The 24,895-nt window shown below is 42.3% G+C and overlaps 1 non-coding gene across 1 annotated transcript; it reads right to left on the bottom strand.

The window, feature by feature from the left end:
• Nucleotides 1-22,441: 22,441 nt before the first annotated feature.
• Nucleotides 22,442-22,548, bottom strand: LOC116637651. Its single transcript, XR_004300513.1, has one exon. It is a non-coding gene; the product is annotated as a U6 spliceosomal RNA (small nuclear RNA).
• Nucleotides 22,549-24,895: the final 2,347 nt, after the last annotated feature.

Genomic DNA, 24,895 nt, shown 5'->3' with positions numbered 1-24,895 from the left:
TATCTTCAAATCTTTGCAGCAGCTTTTAGGGAAAGATTCTATTATTATAATCTAAACTTTAGGAGGTGGGGAAACTGACTCAGAGATCTAGGAAACATGTCCTACATCAGCTAATAAATCAAGGCAGCTGGAGTTGAACCCCAGTCTTTCTGACTCTGAAGCTAGAGCTTGAACCACTTCTTTGTGCCTTGGAACTTGTCACTAACCGAAGCCTTTAGGCTTTCGCCTGTGCAGCGAGGGCGTGAAGTGGCAATGGGCCCCAACCTCAGTTTTCTTTACGCTGTCTTTGCATAATAGACATTTCGCTCCCCTGACCCACCTCCCCCACCCCCACCTGCTTGGCTGACTTTAGGTCCTTCTCCTTCACACCTGACACACTAGTTCAAAGTTCATACTCAAAGCTCAAACCAGTGCGCTGTGAAGGTGGTAACTGAGGCCAAGCATGTGAACATGGCTTAGTATGCTGCCTCTTCAGACCTATGGCTCAATAGCGTTAGGCCCCTGTGGTACACATACCATGCCCTCCCCAGCTCCCGTTCCTGTCTGACCCGCGGGAGGCCTGAGTCTCATGCAGCTCTTAGGGAACCTTCCTTGGCATCCCAGAGAGAACAACCGATCAATAAATCTCTGGGTACCCCTCAGATTCAAATAGTCTCCTAGGGTCCATGTCCATGTGGCATAATCTGGTCAGAATCTAAAACACAGTCTACTGAGCAATGTCCGGCCCATATAAGCCGTTTGGATGTGCCTGTGAGGTGTGTATGTGAGGGATAAAGAGTTCCTGAGAAGGAATGGCAGTTCTGCTAGGAAGGTGTGGTGAGGAACTGTCTAAAAGAGCTGGGACGAGAACCCAAAGGGCTTTATTTCTCAGGCTCCTCTGGTGAGCCACCCTTTGACCCAAGACTTTTAAACAGCTACAAGAGCAAAAACCTCTAAAACATAGTCACTATTTTAAGTGCATATGCACCTGTGATGTTATGATTTAAAATAAGGAAGGTATATTTGGTTTTGTCCCTCTTCCTGGCACAGAGCTCCTAAAACCATTGGAATTTCCTAAGTGGTGACAATGATAAAGGTGTCTTTTGTTATGTGAATGAGCTGACTTTTGGTAACATAAGGTGACCTAAGGGGGGGGTGGTTGCCAGGGGAACCAACGACGTGATTAGAGGGTTGGAGCTTTCAGTCCTACCCCTGATCTCTGGAGAGGGGTGAGGGGCTGGAGGTTGAATCAATTGCCAATGACCAGTGTGTTCATCAATGGTATCTATGGAATGAAGCCTCCACAAAACCCCTGAAGGATATTTAATTACACTTCAATAATAATAATATAAAAAACGCTCAAAGGACAGATTTGGAGAGCTTCTGGGTTGATGAACACGTGGAGATGTGGTGTAATTGGAGAGGGCATGGAAGCTCCGCCCTTTCCCCCCATACATCCCCCTAGGTATGTCTTCATGGGGCTGTTGCTGAGTTATTTCCTTTTATAAAAAAAACCCAGTAACCTCGTAAGTAAAATATTTTTCTGGGTTCTGTAAGCCACTCTAGCAAGTTACTTGAACCCAAGGAGGGGGTCGTTGGAACCTCCAATCTATAGCAGATTGGTCAGAAGTGCAGGTGACAACCTGGATGTGCGATCGTGTCTGATGTGATGGGGAGGCCTTCTTGTAGGACTGAGCTCTTGACCTATAAGATCTGATGCTATCTATGGGTAGATAGTGTCAGGATTGAGTTGAATTGTAGGATATTCAGCGGGTGTTGGAGAATTGCTTGGTGTATTAAACACACACACACACACACACACACAGGAATTGAGTGCAGAATTATAGTACCTCATTGGAGTGGGAGGTAGTGGGAGTGGGGAGAGGGCAGGAGAAATGCTAATTTGAGCCATATCAGGCTCAGGTGAGACTCTTCCCCAGGCCATTCAAACAAGAAGGGGTGGACTTCTCCAGGGGAGACAGACAAGAGTCCCTTCCAGAAACATGAGTCTGAAGGAGAGGGCAGCCATTCCCCCGGGCCACTGCAGGAAAGCCCAGCTTTGCACTGCTGAGGAGCTGCAGGACGCTTCTGCAGAATTCTGCACTCTCTCACCCTGAGAGGCAGGACAATGCCTTGGGCTTCAGGGACAAAGCATCTGGCAATAGGAGAAGAGCAGGCTTGTGTGGGGGCGCAGCCCCTGTGGAGCCTCTGGCTCTTTGACACGCCAAGCCGGAATGTTGTCATGTCTGGCCAGTGCGTGGACACGCTCTGTCTATACCGACACAACTCTTGTGTCTACCCTACCCTGAGGAATGGGTTAGCAAACACTGACCCAATGATGATTTTATCTGCAGCTCTGTCTTTCAGAGGCAGACAATCATGAAGGCTTGAGAGGTTTTAAGTGAGACTGGGAAAAGGTGGGTTCCTAGAGCAAAAAGAGCAAAGGAAGCAGCCTGCAGGGAGTGGATAGTTGGGGACGAGTGAGCGGTACGGTGTCAGTGACCGCAGACATGCCACCTGCATGAACCCAAGAATCACTGGGGTGAAAATGAATCAGAACCCCATTGGAGCAGTTCCTTCAGAATAGATGATTCTTAGACCATTCACTCCTTTATTCAGCAATTTCATTAATTTACTTATTTTTGCGTGATGATCGGCTCGGAACTAGGAACAGAGACAAATATGATCTGGTTTGTCTTCAAGGGCTTTGCGGTTTAGAGCAGCACCGTTCAATGCACCTTTTGGAGGTGCTAGAGATGTTCTCTAATTCCGCACTATTGGCATGTGGCTACTGAGCCCTTGATACGTGGCTAGTGCAACTGAGGCACTGCATTTTACATCTTCTTTAACTTTAATTCACTCAAATTTAAATTTCACTGTGCCTGAAGAATAAGATGAAATAACTGAGCCAACTGAGCCTTGAAAAATAAGATTAAAAATAATCACTTCACAAGAGCATGGTCTAGCTAAGCTCTGGCCAGGAGGGTGAGGAGGTTTTCCACACTTCTCTAGTACAAGTGAAGTTCTTCATGTTACCATGCCTTAGAGAGAAGACTGTCATTCCCAAGCCATTCTCCCTCTCCTCACTCTCATTTTTTTTCTCTCAAAAGATATAGAGAGGAGGTCTGTGGAACCAGCAACAAAACACACCCTTCATTTCTTGCTCTGTGTAGTCTCCATCTACACACGCATTCAACCACCTATCCCCATAGTCAACCCTCTTCTGACTCAGCTTCCTTCTCTTAGGAGAGCTGAGATGGAAGAACACGGGCAAGTGAGAGGCAGTGTATAGAATAAGCGTGAGATGTGACACCCATGTACACAAGCCATTTCAGAGACAATGTCTTCAGGGGGTCCCTGGTAAGTGACATCTCTGCTCCCCAAAGGCAGCAGTTGCTGCTAATGGCTTTGATGAGGCCATCTAGATATATCTCAATTACACTGATTACTGGATGAATTTTTCAAGTCAGGCAGGTTGGAGTCAAGGTAAACCATTAGCAGTGAAAATGGCAGTAACAAAAACAAAGACGGATGTCTGCCCCAAGAACACTCTCATCATTCTTGTCCTGAACACCCCCAGTTCCTACCCTGAAGATGGCTATGTTCCCTCCCTAGGCAGAGGCTGAGCTGTCTCTCCTGGCCAGGCCTGGGGCTCATCTACATCCTCTCCAGGGAAACCAGCCAAGGAAATGGCCGTGTTCTTGCTTCAACTGGGGCATCCCACGAGCCCCATCCTACCTTGAGTTGGCAGCTGAGGGATTTCCCATCCATTTAGTGAGACATCTGAGAGAGAAAAGGAGTCTAAAAAGGTCATCTCCATAATGTAAGACCTGTGCACCCATTTAGGCATGCTAGCACACGCAGGGCTTGAATACTACGGGCTGTCAAAAGATTGCTTCTCTGTGCTATTGCTTTTTCTCTCCATTCACTAAATTTTGCTGAGAAAGTGTGGATGACTGAGAAGAGTTAAGTGGTCTGATGTTGGGGACAGAGTGTGAGGGATGCTATTTGCCAACAAAATGTTGAGAGTCTTCTAATTTTTAGCCAATTGTTTAAAAGCCAACAGACGGTAATGCTTATGAGATGTATAATTCAAGGCAAATCTGTCCAGATAGAGAGGATAAAGCATCTTTAACTTGGCTAACAAATGTTGAGCTGCATTCAGATAAATAAAACCGACAAAACCCAAGGCACATAATTGCAACATTGGAGAGATGAAAAACAATCCTTTTTTTTTTTAAAGAAGTATATGTACTTGAATAAAGTGTTGGGATTTTCCTCTCCTTCACTGCTGATGAGTTACGTTATCAGTCACAGGCGAAGGCAGGATGTATCCCCAAATCTTGAATATTTGACATTTGCCTACTCTTCCCAGGGTCACGCTGCATGCCAGTTTTTCAGTTCTCCCAACTTTTTGTTTTGTGCCAAATAACGTGATCTTTGTTTCATTAATATTTAAGAGTAATTTACATTGTGCCAGATGATCTTAAAGCTCATTTAAATCAGCTTGAAGATAATATTAACTTTCTCCTAGCATAATCTACTACCATAAATGATAGTGTCATCTGCATATAAATGATGGGCTAAATATGATAATGAATAGCAAAGATTACCAATATAGAATGACAACTGCGTTTGATTTCAGATAAATCTTTCAAGGATCCATTATTCTGTTTTCAGAATTAAAGATGCATTGTTTTTGCCCAAATCGTCTAAGGAAAACACAAAAGGTTTTCATGAAATGGATCTTTTATTGTGTTAGAAAGGGAGGGGGGAATGTTCACAAATTATACACATATTGTTTTGCAAATACAGTAATTAGAGTTTGCACAGATCATTACTTTACTGGATTGAACAACTGTCTCTTGGCAATTGCTACCTTTTCTCCATTTTTTTCCTCTTCCTCCTCCTTCTGATGATGATGATGAACACTTTTAAATACCGTTTCACTTGACACTGGCTTGAACCCTTAAATTGCCATAAGCCTATGGGTTTTTTGCCATGCTACCTTCTAGGGGACATCCTTGCACACTCTGAAAACGTTGGATTTTAATAAATCACACTTTCCTTTTTTTAAATTGTCCTAGAACTTACTGGCCTCAGTTGTTTGAGTAAAATACAAATTTTGGATAACTGCATCAAATATGATATGTAAGAACTAAAGTAAGGACATATATTTCTCCCCTAAGAGACTATTTTTTAAAGTCAAAGGGAAAACATAATGAGGAGAAATGAAGAAAGAGACGAGAGGAAAAGTCAATGTCTGTAAACATGCATTGCTCTTTGTGTTGAAGATGGAGGCCTAGGGCTGCCAAGGCAGCCATATTTCATTTTCTTCGTGGATGCTGGGCAAAGTTATGCAAAATAATGGTACTTTCTTTCCTGCCCTCTCTCTTTTCTTCCTTTTATCTAAGTGTCCCATCTGGCTTCCCCCAAACACAGAGGGTTCTCTAACCCCATTCAGGAGTTCTGTGGGGCGTTCTTGGAGTTTCAAAGCTCTGGTAAAGAAGGTAGAGTTCGCTTTCGGGCTGGGAAGGAATGGTTTTTCCACTTTTCAGATTCAGTAGAGCCAGTCACTGTTGTGGGTCCAGGGAACAGGCCAATAAGCTTCCTGTGGGTAACTGCGTGTGTGTCTGGTATCTCCTCACACAGCCTCTGGGACTCAAAGATCCTCCGTGTTTGTCAATTGAATGAGTGACTGGGAATATCATACAGTTAGAGGAAGTCTATTACAGAAGGTAAGGGCTTACTGCTCATCCACACCACTGGGTATGTTCAGGCAAGCAAACAGCCCTCCTCTTCGTGGGCCCTCCAGCTTTGCCTATGCTTGAGGAACTGCTTCCTTGACTTTCCAGTCCCGGAGAGGAAAGACTTTAAGATGAAGGAACACCAGGGAGGAAGAGGTGCCCGAGAGGTTGTGAGGGAACAGGTTATAAGCAGACTCTAGGTGTGGTGGGGAGATCTGGGGTGGAAGTCAAGCCAAACTGTTGTGCAGAAGTCACCCTGCCTTGTATCTCCATACCTTGGTCCGGACTGTGCCTTATATCTAGAATGTTCTTTAGCTAACAAATTTCTAATTTTTTTCCTTCAAGATTCTGTCCCAAATGTAACCTCCTCTTTGAAGTTTTCTCATCTTTTTGGGCAACATTACATCTTTTTTTGCTTCTACAGTATTTTTGTATATAACTCCATTGGCCCTGGATATTTATCTCCAGGTGTCTGTCTTCTCCATTAGCCTGTGCATTCTGAAGGCTGAATTTTATTTATCTTGATTTTTCTCATGCTTAGCACAGTGCCTGGCACATAGAAGACATTTTAAAGGGGCCTGCTGAATGAGAATGATGGCACAGAGCACTGAGAAGGCACAGTGGAAAGAACGCAAGCAGGGGCACTCTGTACAATTGTGTAGGTTGTGCACTGTACATCTGTATGCATGACTCATGTTTCTGGGTCCCTGACAGCTTGGTGGGGAGATGGGGAACTTAGAGCTTAGGAAATGGATCATCTTAGAGCCCTTTCTGTCCCTTTTCACCTGGTCCACAGGGCTTTAAAATGATATAAGTTCTTAAGTATAACATGTTTTCCAGACCAGAGGACTTCCTTATTTCCCCTCAGATCTTCCCATCTGTGACTAATGTCTCAGTTTCCTTCAATAGTTACCTTACTCTTTCATTTCTTCAATAAAAAATAGGAATGTTTTGGCATCTTTTAATTTGAGAGTCATATTGAGACCAGATCCTTTCCTATTGGGATCATTTGAAGAGACTGGAAAATAGGAAATCATATGCCCAGTGGGAAGGGAGGTGGGAGTGGGATGGATGTGGAAAAAACTGCCGAGAGGACCTGCCCTATTAGCAGTGTTTGGGTAGAAAATCAGTTTATGTACACAGGAGAACCAGAGGGACAGCCAAGTTTTAACCACAAAGGGAGGGAGGCTGAGGTTGTGGGTGGTTGAGTTTAGAGAGGAAGGCCATGCTTGAGGATGGTGAAGGAGCTAACAGAACAATGGCTCTGCCCTTTGAGAACCTTTTTTACTTGTCTCATGGTCTGGCCACTAAGCTCATTATCTCATAGTTCACACTGCTTTCTCTGAGATTGGTTTATCCTATTAACAACAATCAAAGCAACACATCACCTTAAGACCTTTTACCATCTTTAATGAAGGCTGTTGGAAAAGCTCCCATTTTGGAGAAGGTGCTCAGAGGGCCAACAGTTACCCCAGCCCTGGTCTTCCTGGGTGGTGCTTGCAGAGTGGCACTTGCTGATCTTCTCTGGAAATCTAATGCCCCCAGAGTGTGACTGCTCTCCTGGAGCCCAGGGGCCCTTTGATAATGAAGCAGGTGCAGGGAGGTCAAGTTCCTTCCACGGGGGAGGCTATATTCTTGGTGGCTCTGCCCAAAGCCACAGTTTCCCCCCTGAACATGGGGACTCCTGGAGATGGATTAAAAAGTCCATCTCACCAGGCAGAGAGTCAGTGGTTAAAAAAAAAAAGTCTCCTTCTGAAAGAATCTGGTCAGAGCGTGGGGCCTGGGCACATAGACAATGGCAGGAGCTGGTGAGGGGGGCTCAGTAAGAGAAGAGGAGCTCAGAGGGAAGGACAGGTGGGACGACACCCCCCAGTTTGCTCTGTGCTTGCTGCCCTCATAATGCAAAGCCAGGGAAACACTAACCAGATTTAGTGAGCAGATATAGCTGATTTACCTTATAATGATCAGTGCATTAGGCAAGTGTGAGTCTATTTCTTCATCGGCTCCTCTCCGTAAGTGCTAGCCATGGTTCTCCAAGAAGGACACAGCCAGGCAGGGCCTTGCCACCACCTGCACCCCACAATTGTCATCGGATGCTACCCGTGGGGAAAATGATCTCGTTTAATCCTGTAATAGAACCAGCCTCTGGATTAGACGCCATTATTACCCCCATTGTACTGATGAAGAAACTGATGCAGGTCATAAGCAATGGAAGAGGAGTCTGAATACAGGGAGTCTGACTTCAGAGCCTGAGATCTCATTGATTTCACTAGCCCATCTCACCATTTTTTAAAATTAACATATAATGTATTATTTGTTTCAGAGGTGCAGGTCTGTGATTCAACAGTCTTACACAATTCACAGCGCTCACCAGAGCACATACCCTTCCCCAGTGTCCATCACCCAGCCACCCCATCCTTCCCACCCCCTTCCACTCCAGCAACCCTCAGTTTGTTTCCTGAGATTAAGTAAACCTGGTTTTTTCCCTTTTATTGACATATAATTAACACGTAACATTCTATTAGTTTTAGCATACAAAATATGTACATAGCGCAAAACGATCGCCACAGTAAGTCTAGTTAACATCTTCATTTCACATAGTTACGGTTTCTTTTTTCTTGTGATGACAAATTTTAAGACCTCCTCTCTTAGCAGCTTTTCAACTTATAGTATTAACTATAGTCCCCAGGCTTTACCTTCCATTCCCAGGATTTATTCGCCTGGTAACTGGCAGTTTGTACCTTTTGACCACCTTTGCCCAACCTAAACCTACACCTGTTTGATGAGAGTCCATCTGGATTCTGGGGTTTCCTCACTGGCCCTCAGATATGGGCACCTGTGCCCCTCCTTACTGAGGAGGAGGAAGGGGCTTCAGCCTTCACATCTGTCTGGGGCGGCACTGGTGGTTGGAAATCAGGTGCGCAAGCCCCTCGGCAGGAGTAATGCTTCTGATACTCAGAAGCACGACTCCTCCTCACCTTGTCTATTACCCACTGGGGTCTCCCCCAGGTGCCTACTTCTCATTTTCATACCAGCCATCTGCTGATTATTGATTTGTCTGACAGTCTAAAAAATGCCCGGTGCTAAAAGGAATGCTGGGTTTTTTCAGTCTGCTCTCTCCTTCCCTATATTCTTTATTGTCTTCTGCTCTTTACTGAGGAAAAAAAATATTCCATTTAAAAAAATACTATTGATGGTTAGTTCTTTTAATCTCCTGGGCACCTACCAATGAGGAACGCATCAAAGTGTCCAAGCCCTGTCAGCTGGACCATGACCACGTGAGAGACCAAATGTCTAAGCTGAGACAAGGGGGATGCAGACGAGAGGGGGAGCACTGGGCGCACAGGTCATGCCACACCTGAGGTCCTTAACTCTTGGCAGCATGGTGCACACCTGAGAGCTTTTAAGGCTCCTAGAGCCCAGACTACTCTCAGACCTATTACAACAGAATCTCTGGGTGAGGGCCCCAGATACTGGGCCTTTTTAAGTTTTCCATGTGATTCCATCTTATGCTTCCGGTGGCTGCGCCGTATTATTTATGCAAAAGACTTGTGCGACCCCAGCCCAGCACTTATTATAGACATGGGGGGTGGCCTTGGATAGGAAAATGGAGTTCCCACATGAACTCCCAGAGAAGATTCCTTGAGCCCTTTACTTCAGTTCCAATGACATCTGATATTCACGGTGTGTTAGTTATCTCTCCCTGCATAACAAACTATCCCACACTTATCGACTTCAACCAATCAACATCTATTATATCAGAGTTTCTGTGGGTCAGCAATGGGAAAGCGGCTGAGCTGGGTGATTCTGGCTTAGAATCTGGCTCATGAGGTTGTAGCCAAGATGTTGGCTGGGGCTGTGGTCACCTGAAGGCTTGACCCAGGCTGGAGGACCCGCTTGCAAGCTGACTCCCTCATATGGCTACTGGCAGGAGGCCTCAGTTCTTCCCAGCTGGCCCTCCCAGAAGGCTGTTTGAGTGTCCTCATGACATGGCACATGGTGATTCAAGAGCTAGAACAAGGAGGAGGCCACAATGCCTTTTCTGTCTAATCTCAAATGTCTGAGACCCTCACTTCCACCACATTCTGTGTGTTAGAAATCACTACATCCAGCCCACAGGTCAGGAGAGGGGAATTCGATTCCACCCACTAAAGGGAGAGATAAGAATTCATGGACGTATTTTAAAACCATCCCAATGAGTATTGGAAATTAGTGTCTTTTCTCGCTTTATTCATCTTTCTCCCAGGGAGAGGCTTTAGTTCTGGATTCCAGAGATGCATCAGGAAGCCAAATGCACAGCTGGAACAGACCAGTGTCCCCGGGCCAACTCTGTAACTTTCTTCTTCTCTCTTTCATTCTGGTCCTTGACTCATTTGTTCCAGCAAACCCACAGTTCCCTGTCCAGCTCTGACTCTCTCTTGTCTAGCCTCAGTGTGGTTCTGCTGCTGGGGGTGGACGTGGCAGGTAAAGAACGCTTTGGACTGGGAGGGAGGGGATGGTGAAGGAAGAGACACCCTCTGTGTGGTCTGGTCCCACAGTCAGCACTTTCTCTCCGTGAATCCTAATCTCCCAGGAGCACATCTCCTCTTAAGCTAACGGAGTGTTTGTCTTATTGCCAGACTTAAGTGATATTATGCAAGGTCTGGCTTTGAGCTCTTGGAAATTGGAGTCAGAATAGGAGGAAAGGATCTTGTCTACCACATTGGAAACCTGGGTTTTAAGTTAATTATACATAATGAGCATAACTTAATTACACTTAGGACAGAAGTATTCGAAGTGCGTTCCGAGGAACTCAAGATTCTGTGGAGATCTTTTGGGAATTCTGCAAATGTTCTATTTGCAATCTACTTAAAAATTTAAAATACCTTACGTTTTTAATGGTAAACAAGTAATATATATCAGCTCTTGACAATCAGCACATTAGCTTGTGCCTGCCAAGCTAACTTGGTGTGTATGAGCCCAGATATTGGAATAAAGCTTTTCCTGCTATCACTATTAACAGAGGGGCGTCTTGAGTTTGCAAAGCCAATGACTTAAAAAAAAAAAAAAAAAACAGTTACCATTTGCAGCTACTCATTTGGGGGAAATCAGACTTTTCTCACTATTATACAATCAAAACAAAATCCTAAAATAAATTGGATGCTTAGTCTGATATGACATCAGTTTACATCCCTAACTCGCCATTTTAAATTGTGTTGCTGTAAAGATTCATTTCACCATTATCCCCTTGATTGGCTTCTAATATATAAAAGTTATGAGTTAAAGCCTATAAAATATATGTTTCATAATAATTTGTCAATTTTAATCTGTTTTGTACATTAATGTTTCCGAATGCTTGTTGTTGCAAATTACAGAAAACCCAAAACTCAAAATGGTTTAAGCATTAAGAGGATTTATCATCTTACATAAAAAGAAATTCCAGGGTTGGTCAAGTTGATGGCTCAGCATCACTGAGTACCTAGGTTCCTCTCCTTTTCCGTTTTGCCTTCCTCGGGGTGTTATCTTTGGACTAACTCCCTTCAAGATAGCAAGATGGTTGCTACAATTCCAAGCATCCATGCATGCATGGGAAATATCCAGTGGGAGAAAAGGACAAAATGTCTCTTCTTAGGAGCAAGTAATTTTTTCCAGAAGCCACTAGACAGCCCTCCCCTGGCATTTCATTGTGCAGAACTTGTTTACACCAGTCATGGCAAGGAGAAGGGCCACCATAATTGGCCTTTCCCGAACCGTGGAGGAGAGATGTGGACCCTGAATGAAACCTGGGCTGAGCCAGCATGAACATAGGAGAGAACAGCTTTTGGGACTCTACTAACAGTATCTATTAGGATTTGGGTTCCTTATATGAGTCATTTAATAAAACCATTTTGCCACTAAAAAAAGAAAATTGGTTGGCAAAACTTCTGGGTGCACTGAGAACTCTTCCTGGGCCAGGCCTTGGGGCTGTTTTTGCTGTCAGCCAGTTTTGCCGGGAGGGAAGCGACGCCTGCACCTACACTGACCGCCGCAGGGTTCAGCTTGCCCTTCAGCACACTTCCTCCCCTCAGTGACCCTGGCTGACCTCTGCACGAAGATCGGCAATTTATAAGGTGTTTTCCTGTATTCACCTCGCTCATCCTCAAGCTGCGACTCCAAAATCTAGTTGGCCCTCTGATCATCCCCAACACCTGGGAGCATCTTGAACAAAAGAGAGTCACAGGTCTCACCTTGGTCCCCCTGAATCAGAACCTCATGAGGTATTTTTTCCTCAAAGCTCTCTGGGTATTTCTGCCCTCATGGTGAACTGTGAGAGGTTTGACATGGCTGGAAGGTTGGTGTAGCTGGACAAGAGCCCGCAGAGGTGGGCAGGGGTCAGGTGAAGCTGGGGCTCTGAGTCAGGGCTGGGACTCCATCGCTATCAGGTGGGGCACGGTTGACAGGTGATGGACATTAAGCCAAAGCAACAGGGACAGAAGAAAGGAAAGGGCACTTGAGAGAAGCTAAGGAAACACAGTCAACAGGACTTAGTGTCTAATTAAATTGAGAGAAAGAAAGCCCCGAAGTGGCTCCCAGGTGCCTAGCTTGGGGGATTCTCTCTCTCTCTCAGCAGGTGGCTTTTCTCTGTCCCTGGTTTTCTGGCTGAGGAAGACACCCTCAACACTTTCACTTCCGTCGAAATTTTCTTGACTTCCCTCTTCTTCCACCCCCACTTGTTCCTCTGAAAGCTGACCTTCCAACACTGCCTGTGCTCGGGGCTTCAGAACCCTCCCACACAACTCAAACTGACCGTTCATCTTTCCTCACAAAACAACAGTCATAAACAACCAGGCTTCCATCAAACGGATACTTGATAGATTTTGTCCACAGGAAAAAAATAAATAGATCCAGCCCATCTAAGCTGGAAAGGAGCTACCCATATACCCCCAAAGCAAGGAGAGGGGCGGTGTGGGGCTAATCTTGAATTACATGAAATGCTAATGTTGAAATGAAGAAAACAGTGCAAAGTGTATGCTCCTTAGACTAGACCAGAAGATAACTGAAATCTCGAATTGTGTTCTTGAATACTGGTATTCATTCTACCATACTGTGTTCTAAAGAAAGTGAATTCTAACGTTTTGCTGAAACACTAATGGAAATTGTGAGAGAACAGTGGAAGGGTAAAAATGAAAATCCTTGAATTTCCTGAATGCTAATAGTTTAAGAATTTTTTAAAAACCACTCATGAAAAGCTCTGGCAAATTTACTTTTTTGTTTTGTCATTTTTTTCAGGCAATGTTTTAGGAGCACTATCTGACCACTTCTGTTCTTCCAAGATCTCTAGGCTAACACACGTTCTGTTCCTCGGGTCTGCATACAAAAATCCCTCCACATCCCTACTCATTGCTCCATTCCCTAAAAACCTGTCAGTTGCTGACAAATCCTGGATGAACACAGGACATCCACTTCTTTGCCACTTAAATAAAACACACTAAAGGGAGCCATTTCCCCTATAAAAGGGTGAAGAACACTCATGATTGCAAATCTGCCATTCATTCACTGAAGAGCAGGTGGGAGACATGTTTAAAAAGAAACAGAGGTTTGGAATAGTGAATAAAAAAATAATGGTATATCGGTCCAGTGGAATTTTCTTCAACTCCAACAAAAATAAACTATTATCTTGATGGATGCAAATATGTGGATGAATTTCAAAATAATTTTGTTGGGTAAAAGAAGCCAGACCAAAATGGATGTATAGAACACATGATGACATTTTTTATAAAATTTTATAAAATGCAAACTCATCTGTAATGACAGAAAAACCATACTGTGGTTGTCTAGGGATGATGGATGGGAAGGGCAAAGTACAAAGGAGTACAAGGAAATTTTGGATGTGATAGCTACATTGATAATCTTGATGGTGGTGAAAGTCTCACAAGCCTCTGCCTATGTCAAATCTCATCAACTATACACTTTAAATATGTGCAATTTATTGTGCCTCAATTTTATGTAAATAAAGCTTTAAAAAAAAAAAAAGCCAGGGAGAAAAAGATTGAACCTTCCCAACTAAAATGTTTCAATACAGGCGTACTAACCATCTTTCTCTAAGGTAATTTTTCTTTAAAATTTTACAGTTATTTTTGCAGGTTTCTGTTTCCATACTAACCCCGCAAGTCATGTCAGTAGGTCCTTTCTATTTACCAGACACTTGGGCATAATGAGGCTTCTAGAGACACAGGCTGGCGAAGATGCAAAATTCGTCTTTTCTGTTTTGCTCCGTGCCACTCGCAGTTCTTGGTTGTTCCAAGGGTTCCTGCTCCCAGCTAGCTCAGCAGGCACTCCCCCCCTCGGTGCCTGATCGGGGCTCCTCACTAGCTGTCCTTTCTCCTTGCTCGTGGGCTGGAAGCTCCCTCGAAGTGAGTGGCAGCTGTGTACGTGAAGAAGGTGAGCAAGAGTTCGGGTGGTGGGGAGGAGACTGGCTCCCTTGGGGAGAAGCTGCACACAGAGACCAAATGCCTGAGCTGAAGAGAAGCCTGAACAGAGAAAGCTGAGCAGGGAAGGGTGAAATGGAGGGCGCCCGGCAGAGAGAAGAGGCTGTGGCAGCCAGGTTTGGGTCCCTGAAAGGGAGGGCTTGTGGAAGGGAGGTCCCAAAGGCCCTCTTTCCTCCACATCTTCGCCTGTCTGCCTTTTCCATTAACAGTCGTCGCCGTGGCACTTGTAGTCATGATGTCTCAGATCTCCAGGAATAATCCTGCTCCATGCAGACCGCAGAACTGATGTACTCAGAGCGTGGGCTAAGGCTCATCAACTGACACCTTAACAGTAGGCTGACGTTAGCGCTCGAGGAGATGAAAAATAATAGTCAGAATCACTTCTCCCAGTGGCCATGACTCCAGTGTCATTGTATATATTGAAAATATTTGTGATAATTCATGGAGTGGCCATTAATAGGCACTGCACCAAGCACTTATACATATTATCTATCTAAATCCGTTCGCTAACCCTGCAAGGGAATGACTGTGATCCATATTCTGTAGATGAGAACACTGAGGCTCCAAGCCCCAATGACTTCCGCAAGACCACGTACTTTTCAAGTAGAGCTGCTAGGACTTGAACCTAGCTCTGAACCCTGCTCCTTTTCTTCCCTTTCCACCCATTCTCCAAACCGTGTTTTGTGGGACACAGTCTGCTCCCCCCGCACCTCTTCTTTCTATGTCCTACCCTGAGTTTTGTATGCTCGTACAGTCTAGCCTCCGAACAGGTTGTAAAAAGATTCAGTTTGTCTTTGGCACCCCACTTTCAGAACAGAAGTGAAGAGATAAAAAAGCAGTCTGGGCATCAGTGAATGCATCAGGAAGACTCTAGCGGGGTCAACAGTACAGAGCAGGGTTGCATTTCCGTGCACGTTCTAAATCTCTTTTTCTGGTCCGGGGAGATACCGTTGACCTCTGAGCTTTTTCTCAAAGCAGTCCTTATGCAGTCTCAAGGTCAGGGAGACAGTTTTGAGGTGAGAGGGGCATGAGTGAGGTCCCGAGTAGGACACCTCAGGCTTACATAGGTGGACGCTGATGCCAGGCCTCCCCTCTGTTCATGGAGCAGGGAGCCAGACATATCTGCCCCAAGGGGCTTGTGGCATTAGTTTATTTCTCTTCCCTGGTCTGCCAGGGCCTCAATGTCCTCTCATAAAAAGCAAGGGCCAAGGGAGTGCAGAACAGAGAAACAAGAGGAAATGAAAGCTCTTTGGGGAAAGGCAACTGTGACAAATTGAAAGAGTGGAGAAAATACTAGCCCAAACAAAAGAAGGGAGAATAGGCTGCGGGAGAGTAAGCAAAAGAGGTCTGTGTCTGGAGCCCTGGGACCAGCAGAGTGCTGATTTGTTTTCTATAAAAAGAGATGTGTTATTCTCCACCCACCCACCCACCCCCCTTGGCAAATAATGACAAAGAAGAATGGTTGCAGAGTTTACTGAAATGGAATAGTCTGCGGGGTATTCCGAGTGAATGAAATGTGCTCTCGGATATCTTATCAAGTTCCCTACCAACTTGTTTTTATTTCAAATTGCCTACAACAGGTGCCAGAGTCTGGGCAAAGTATAATACCATACCTTGCAACAGCTGTGTGTAGAACGCACATAGAAATAGTAAAGAAAGGTTACACAATGTGACCGGTCTCATATGGCTCGAAGCAGCTCTAGAATTTAAAACATTTCCTTGTCCTCGAGTTAAATTGGGCCCCCATGATATATGTTCTGTAACTTAATACGAAAGGCTGCTGATGGCTGGCTTGATAGCGTGGCCACCAAAGCTGGTGGTAGGCACCTGCGAGGAACATGTGTGCTCTTGAGTGGACCCAGTTCTGCAAAGACAGGCTCTCTGAAATGGTGTCTGTTCCGTGTGTGCAAGTGGGCCCTCCCCCAACACGTGGGAAAGATGCTACAGAGTTGAAAGCAGATTATCACCTGCACCAGAGACACTTTTTCAGCTCCTGGCCAAACAGAGGAAGCTGTAGTTTATAAAAGAGAAATTTCAGCACCTGAGTTCCACTCAAGAAAGCATTTATGAAGTGAGTGACAGCAGTGCCAGTAACCTTGCTCTAATTTCATAGAAAAACAAAATCCCCTAAACTTCAGTTCATATAGAGACACGACCTGTAGTTGATATTGAAGGAACTAATACTGCAGCTCAGAACCATTGGCTAAGAGGACCTTCTTAATTTGATGAGATATGTAAGAGCCATGGAGAACACAATCCTATTTTTCTCCATGTCTTCTTCTGCGATTTGAAATGGAACAGAGTGCTCTCAGTGGGCAGAAGTCTAATGATGTGTATCCGTCAGGATTCTGAGTTGCAAGCAACAGAAACCGATTCTGGATAATTTGAGCAGAGAAGGAACATAATAAAGCCATAACGTTTAGCTCAGAGTTCCTGAAGCTCCGTAGGGCATGCACATTCAGAACAGTGTCCCCACTCATGTTGCAGAGCTGAGCCCCAGATTGCTGTGCCGGTCCCACCCACACCACCAGCGCCGGCACTGCCAACCCAGCAGCTCCTTCTTTTCACAAACCCTTTTGCAAACCCTCCATTTTTTTGCAAACCCTACATACCAGAGGGCATGCCTCGTGGTCCCTGAGCCTGCAAGGGAGCCCTGGATGACTGGCCAAGTGGAAGGCATGGGTTGGAATCCCAGAAAGCGTTCTGGAGTTGATGTATTAGGAAGGAAATCAGTGGGTAATCTTCATTCTGACATTTTGCTAGACTGTGGGCAGGGCCATCGTGGGTCTTGTTCATGTATCTATTCCCAGGCCCTAGCATATTACCTGGCATATAGAAAGGGCTCAATAAGCCTTTGTTGAAATGAATTAAAATTGAATTTTAAATTTAGAGGCACCCTTTCCAAGGGCTGACTGCCAGTCACTATTGCAAATTAGTTCTAGTAAATCAAAGTAAATTAGAAAGGCAATCAAAAATAGACTCTCCAAACCCAGCAGTTGTGTACACTTAACTGCCACAAAATTTCCCTTAAAACTATGGGTTAGTGGTTTGTTTATTTGTTTTTACACCTCCTGACAGCTTTACTTTTTCTAGGAATAACTATGTTTGCCTGTGTCTGTCCATCCATGTCAGCATATTGACTAAAGGTGGTTTCGCTATCAAGAAATGAAACTATCATCAACCTTTATCTGGAGGCCAGAGTATTTCCAGAGTATTTGCTCCTGTTTTGTGAGACTCCTCTCTTTGATGGGGGAGGAAAGAAGGAAGGATCTTTTCTTATAGGCAAAAAAATATTTTCAAAGGCTTATTTGTAGTGCCTGGACCATTACATGGTCCTCACATTATGTTCTTATTGAATTACCCCAGATATTTTGCCCTGTTCCTTTCTTCCTGATCCTTTGCAGAATTCCCAAGTATGAGACTTCAAAGTAGAAAGCACTGTAGAAGATCATTCTTCAAGCAAATTCAAGGAGATGGTCACTGTTAACACACAATGATGCAATTAGTGTTGGAGCTGCGCTATTAGACACAAATATGGATTACTTCTCATAGTATACATGCCAAAAAAAGTTTTAATTGATTCTGGATGAATCATACATTTTTATGCCCTGGATTCAGAAAAATGCCTCTAAAGTTTAAAGGCCTAAAATCTCATTGGATTTGAAAAATTGAGAAGTGCTTAAAAATCATCATGAACTAGATTCCATCTATTTTAACTTCAGCTGGATTAAAGTATTAACATGCTCATTCTCTGCCATAAAGAGTTATTTTCTTGGGGTAGGAGGGTTAATTTTTTTTGGTGTCTGTGTGTGTAAGTTTCTCGACATGTATTCTTTCCCTCATTGGTGCAGAAATTATTTTTTAAAAATGGTTTGCATTGTTCAGCTTTGAAAAATGTAACATCATGATTCCAATTATGCTTAAAATAAGTGTATGTGAATTGAAAATTATCTCTAAATGAGATAGTTATCACTGAATTTTTTTCCTTTTCCTTTTCTGTAGTTTCCAACTTTTCAATAATGAACATGTATTGCTTTCATGACCAGAAAAAAAAAAAAATATTAAAAGCATTTTTTTTTTGCTGTATTACCATACTTGAATTCTTAAAAATTCCCCTTTTGCAAAATCATGTACTGAAAATAATAGCTTATGGGGAAAATAGGATCAGGATAGATCACTCAAACCTATGGAAGTTTAAAACCAGAATATTAATAAAAATCAATAGTAATTCTAATAAAAACAGTGGCATAAGCAAATATATAGACATATGAAACCTGGAGCTCATACTTCCTCTTTTGAAATATATGTCTGGGAGGGCATTCATTTCTGATAGAGAACATTTCGCCAATATTAAAACTTGGATTTGGGGTATAGCATTCTTCATTAATTCATTGTCTTAACATGGAGCATAATATCTTTGCAGCTTCTTTGTTTTCACTCTCAGTTTGCCCAGAATAACTTAAGGTAACAGAAACATAGGGTCCTGGAAGTCACTGAACTATACAATACATGCACTACAGAAAAATTAAGACTATACATTTTTAGTTTTTTTTTCCTGAAGTTTGGCAAACATTTGTAAGCCTTTAATTTGTTTTTAAATTTTATTTATTTATTTTAGAGAGAGAGAGCAGGAGCAGGGGTTGGAGCAGAGAGGGGGAGGGAGAGGGAGAGAGAGAATCTCAAGCAGACTCCACACTGAGTGTGGAGCTCAACTTGGGGCTCAATCTCACGACTCTGAGGTCATGACCTGAGCTGAAACCAGGGGTTGGACACTTAACCAACTGAGCCACCCAGGTGCCCCTGTAAGCCTTAATTCTAATTTTGAGAAGGCTTATCTCAGATTGCTTCAAAGTGTTAATATGCTGGTGGAAATTATGTAAGAACCAACACGACTTCTGCATTATACTGACCTCATCCCTTACTTGATGATCACTTGTGAGCTAGTATATATACTAGACAAATATGTCACAGAACAGACTGTATCAAAAAGTTTTAGGTCCAGTAAATGTGGTACCTAGACAGTAGATAGCTGGAAAGAGAGACAAGAAGAAAATCTGGATAAACTACAAAATTAAAGCTTTTCTTGAACCATGGACAACTGAGGTTACAGAACAGCCAAGAAGCCTAAAATCTATGGAAAGATGGGCTTCTTCTAAAAAAAGAGGATCATGAACACTGGGTCACCTATGGCAGGGCATGGAGAAAGAGATGTTACATGCTGTACTCACGGGTAAGAAGAGTAGCTGAAATTTTTATGAATTGTCAAAAATGAGGTGGACTGGTGTGAGAGCATAGAATCCAGGGAGCCACAAATATGAGATTGCATTCACTTCCAGGCTCTTCTCCTTGAAACTTTTCTGGGTGCTCACAAGTAAGAGGCTGTGGGCAGGGTGGGAGGCCTGAGCGAGCAGGCCTGGAGGAAGGAGCAACCACCAGTGCAGGAAAGGTACAAAGCTTTCTCTCTTATGGAGCAATAGCCTTGAGATCCTGAAAGTGGTGAACCAACCCTGACATCCACAGGACATGAGGGAAGGGTAAGGAAAAAATACCTCTACTTCTGGAGAAGGGGAAGGAGGCATCCTGGGCCTAGGATCCTACACCAATACCGTGAGAGGTCTCCTACTGCTGGGGGAGGGCAGGAAACTCTGTACCATGCAAGACCGACCAAAGATACAAGGCAGAGTTTGGCTGCCATAGGGAAGAGGGCCAGGATCACCAAGAAAGCCCTAAACTGAGGCTCAGGACATAGAGCCAGGCTAAGACTGAGGGGGGAACCAGAACAACAAAGACACCAACCCCTCCCCCCCACCACCATCCACCACCAGGGTAGCAAACCTCAAGTAACAAGCAACAGCTGTCTCCTGTTGGATGAGAAGGAAGAACAATGCAATAGACCCTCTTTGAGGCCCAGGCACATAAGGAAGGCTGAAACATGAGGGTAGAGTACACAACACCCAAAGCATAAGGCAAAGTTCTCAACCTTATCACTATTGACATTTTGGGCCATGTAATGCTTCACTGTGGGGAGTTGTTCTATTCATTGCAAGATGTTTAGTAGCATCCTTGGCCTCTATCTACTAAACTCCAGTATGATCCCCCTCTCCAAGTTGTGACAATCAGAAACATCTCCAGACATTGGTGAATGTCCTCTGGGGGCAAAAATCACCTTTGATAACTATGATTAATATTTAAAAGCTCTGGTGAGGGATGCCTGGGTGGCTCAGTCAGTTAAGTGTCTGACTTTTGACTTCGGCTCAGGTCATGCTCTCAGGGTCATGAGATCAAGCCCAATGTGCTAAGTGTGGAGCCTGCTTAAGATTCTCTCTCTCCCTTTCCCTCTGTTCCTCCCACCCCGCTTGCACTCGTTCTCTCTCTCTCTCTAAAAAAAATAAAATAAAAATAAAAGCTCTGGTGAGCTAATGGACAACATGCATGAACAGATGGAGAACCTGAGCAGTGGGATGAAAACTATATAAAGAGTCAAACAAAAATGCCAAAAGTAAAAAACAAGGTAACAGAGATAAAGAATTTCTTTGAGGGCTCACAAATAGAATTGACACAGCTTAGGATCAGTGAACTTGAAAATTTGAAAACAGGTCAATAGAAATTTCCCAAACTGAAACACTAAAAAGAAAAAAAAAAAAAAGAGAAACAGAATAGAACTGTGAGGCAGTATAAAATGGTGTGATGTAACTGCAATTGAAATTCCAAAGGGTAAGAAAGAGAAAAAACAAAAACAAAACCTGAAGAGATAATGGCAGAGTTTTCCAAAACAAACAAAAACAAACAAACAAAAAAACCCAACAGCAATTGACAGATCTAGCAGCTCAGAGTACCCTAAGCAGGAGAAAGAAACAGAGGAGGAAATAATACACCTGACACATCATATGCAAACTCCTGAAAACCAAAGATAAAGATAAGAATTATAGCTGATTTCTATTCCCAAACTACACAATCTAGAAGACAATAGAATTAAAATTTTTAATTAAAAATTAAAGTAATAGAATTAAACATTTAAAGAAAAAGCCAGTCAACTCAGAATTCTATACCTAGTAGGACGATCTTTCAAAATGACAGATGAAACAAATCCTTATTTAGAAAAGCAAAAGCTGAAAGAATTTATTACCTTACCTAAACCTTAAGAAACTATAAAAAGAAGACCAAACCTAAAATTAGCAGAAAAAAGGGGAAATAATAAAGGTAGGGGCAGAAAACAATAACATTGAAAACAGAAAAACAAGCAATGGAACAAAAAGTGGGTGAAGATCAATAAAATTGATAAGCCTCTACTCAGATTGACCAAAAAACATCTCAAATGCCAATATAAGGAATGAAAAAGGAAACATTACTACAAATCAGACAGGCATTAAAAGGCTAATAATGAAATATTATGAACAACTTTATGTCTATAAATTCAACAACTTGGAGGAAAGGGCAAATTTCTTAAAAGGTATATTCAAGAACCCATAGATAACCTGAATCATCCTATATCTTATAAAGGACATTTAATCTATAGTAAAAGCCTTCCTAAGCAAACAAACAAACAAACAAAAAACAAAACCAACTTGAGCCTAAGATGTTTTACTGTAAAATTGTACCAGATGATTTTGGAAAAAAATAATACCAATATTACACAAAATTTTTTTCAGAAAATAGAAAAGGAGCAATAATTTCCTAACTTACAATGCCAGCATTACTCATAGCAAAAACAGAGATCTTGCATGAAAAGAAAATTACACACATATCCCTCATGAAAAGAAATGCAGAATTCACCAACTGAATATTAGAAAATTGAACCCAACAATATATAAAAGGGATAATACATCACAATCAAGTTGGGTTTACTCCAGAAATGCAAGGTTCATTTAGCATTTTAAAAATTGGTCAGTGTAGTTCACCATATAAACAGATTAAAGAAGAAAAACTATAGGATCTTCTTTTTTTTTTTTTAATTTTTTTTATTGTTATGTTAATCCCCATACATTACATCATTAGTTTTAGATATAGTGTTCCATGATTCATTGTTTGTGCATAACACCCAGTGCTCCATGCAGAACGTGCCCTCCTCAATACCCATCACCAGGCTAACCCATCCTCCCACCCCCCTCCCCTCTAGAACCCTCAGTTTGTTTTTCAGAGTCCATTGTCTCTCATGGTTCTTCTCCCCCTCCGACTTCCCCCCCTTCATTCTTCCCCTCTTGCTACATTCTTCTTCTTCTTTTTTTCTTTCTTAACATATATTGCACTATTTGTTCCAGAGGTACAGATAAAAATATGGAACGCTTCACGAATTTGCGTGTCATCCTTGCGCAGGGGCCATGCTAATCTTCTCTGTATCGTTCCAATTTTAGTATATGTGCTGCCGAAGCGAGCACTATAGGATCTTCTTAATACATACAGAAAAGGCATTTGATGAAATTTGAAGTCTGTTCATGATTTCAAAAAATCTCAGAAAATGAGGAATAGAAGGGAACATCCTCAATCTGATAAATGGTGTCCACAAAAAACCTATAGCTAACATTATACTTAATGATGAGTCTAAATGTTTTTGACTTTTCCAGTCAAATATTTAGTGAAGAATAATCTTCCCCTAGGACTGGGAACAAGATAATGATGTTCATTCTCATCACTTGTATTAAAAATTATTCTGGAAGTCCTAGATAGTGCAGTAAGGCAAGAAAAAGAAATTAAAGACACACAGGTTAGAAAGGAAGAAATAAAACTGTCTCCATTTGTAAATGTCAAAATAGTCTATATAGAATATCCTAGGAATCTTATGAAGAAAAGGTACTAGAATTAGTGAGGTTAGCAAGGATGAAGAATAGAAGATCAATATACCAAAAGCAATTGTATTTCTTTACACTAGCAATACAAATTTGTAAATTAAAATTAAATAAACACCATTGAAAATAAAGTGCCATTACTTAGGTTGAAATCTAACAAAATTTATAAGAGATCTGTATTCTGAGAACTACAAAACTTTCATGAAAAAAATTGAATAAGCTAAATAACTGGAGAGGTATACTATGTTTATGAATCAGAAGTTTCAATATTGTTAGGATTATAATTCTCCCCAAACTGACCTATAGATTCAATGAAATCTCAAGTAAAATCTCAAGTAAACATCTAGCAAGATTTTTTAATAAAAATCAACAAGCTGATTCTAAAATGTAAGTGGAAACCAGAATAGCCAAACCAATTTTTTTAAAAAAAGTTTGGGAACCCAAAGCTACCTTCTTTTAAAGCTTATTATAAAACTATAATAATCAAGATAATCTTGTGTTGGTGAAAGGATAAACACATAGATCAACTGAACCAGATAGAGAGTTAAGTCCAAAAATAGAACCACGTATCTCCAACTGATTTTCAACAAGGATGCAAAGGCAATCCAATGGAGAAAGTACAGACTTTCAATAAAGGGTGCTAGAAAAATTAGACACTTACATAACAGTAACAATGGCAACAGTGATAACATTCACCCATATGTCTATGACACTTCAAAGAAAAGTAGAGAAAAATCTCTGATCTTGAGTTAAGCAATGAGTTCTTTTTTTTTTTTTTAAGATTTTATTTATTTGAGAGAGAGCACACATGAGAGGGGGGAGGGTCAGAGGGAGAAGCAGATTTTCCTGCTGAGCAGAGAGCCTGATGCGGGACTCGATCCTGGGACACCAGGATCATGACCTGAGCGGAAGGCAGTCGCTTAACTGACTGAGTCACCCAGGTGCCCAAGCAATGAGTTCTTAATGCCAAGAACAAAAACACAATCCAATCAATAAGTTGGACTGTATCAAAATCAAGAACTTTTACCCTTTGGAAGACAATGTTATCAAACTAAAAAAAGAAACCATAGATTGGGAGAAAATATTTGCAAGGCACATGTCTGATAAATGGCTTACATCCAGAATATATAGAAATCTCGCAGCTCAAATATAAGAAAATAACCTCATAAAATATGGGGGGAAATTTTTAACAGACATGTCGCTGAAGAAGCTTCATCGAGGGCCAGTAAGCATATGAAAAGATATTCAGTATCATTAATCATTATGGAAATGCAAACTAAAACCATAATGAGATACAACTATATATCTATTAGAATGGCTAAAATAAAATAAAACCTGACAACAATAAGAACTGATGTGGATATGGAACAACTGGAAGTCTCATACATCGTTGGGGAATAAAATGGTACAGCCATTTTGGCAAGACAGTTTGGCGGTTTCTTATAAAGTTAAACATCCACTTACCAGATGACCCAACAATCTCACTCTTAGGTATTTACCAGAGAGAAATGAAAATTCCATGGTTATGCAAAAATTGCATTTGAATGTTTATAGCAACTTTATCAATAATCACAAAAAAATGGAAATAATCCAAATGTCCATCAACTGGTTGATGGATAAATGAACTGCCGGTACATCTATTCTTGGAATAGTTCTCAGCCATACGAAGGAGCAGGCTACAGATACATGCAGCGGCATAGATATATCTGAAGTGAATCATGCTAAGTGAAAGCAGTCAGATTACAAGGCTACACACCGTATGATTCCAACTCTAGAACATTCTGGAAAAGGCAAAACTATCAGGACAGAAACCAGATCAGTGGTTGCCACGGAGCCAGGGCTGAACCATCAGGATTGACGGCAATGGGGTCTGAGGAAAATGCTTTATATCTTGATTGTGATGAGAGTTACATGACTGTATGTGTTGGTTAAAACTGAT

Source organism: Phoca vitulina, unplaced genomic scaffold, assembly GCF_004348235.1.
Source record: "Phoca vitulina isolate PV1807 unplaced genomic scaffold, GSC_HSeal_1.0 scaffold14, whole genome shotgun sequence".
Lineage (NCBI taxonomy): Eukaryota > Metazoa > Chordata > Mammalia > Carnivora > Phocidae > Phoca > Phoca vitulina.
This window is presented reverse-complemented; position numbering and strand designations above follow the sequence as displayed.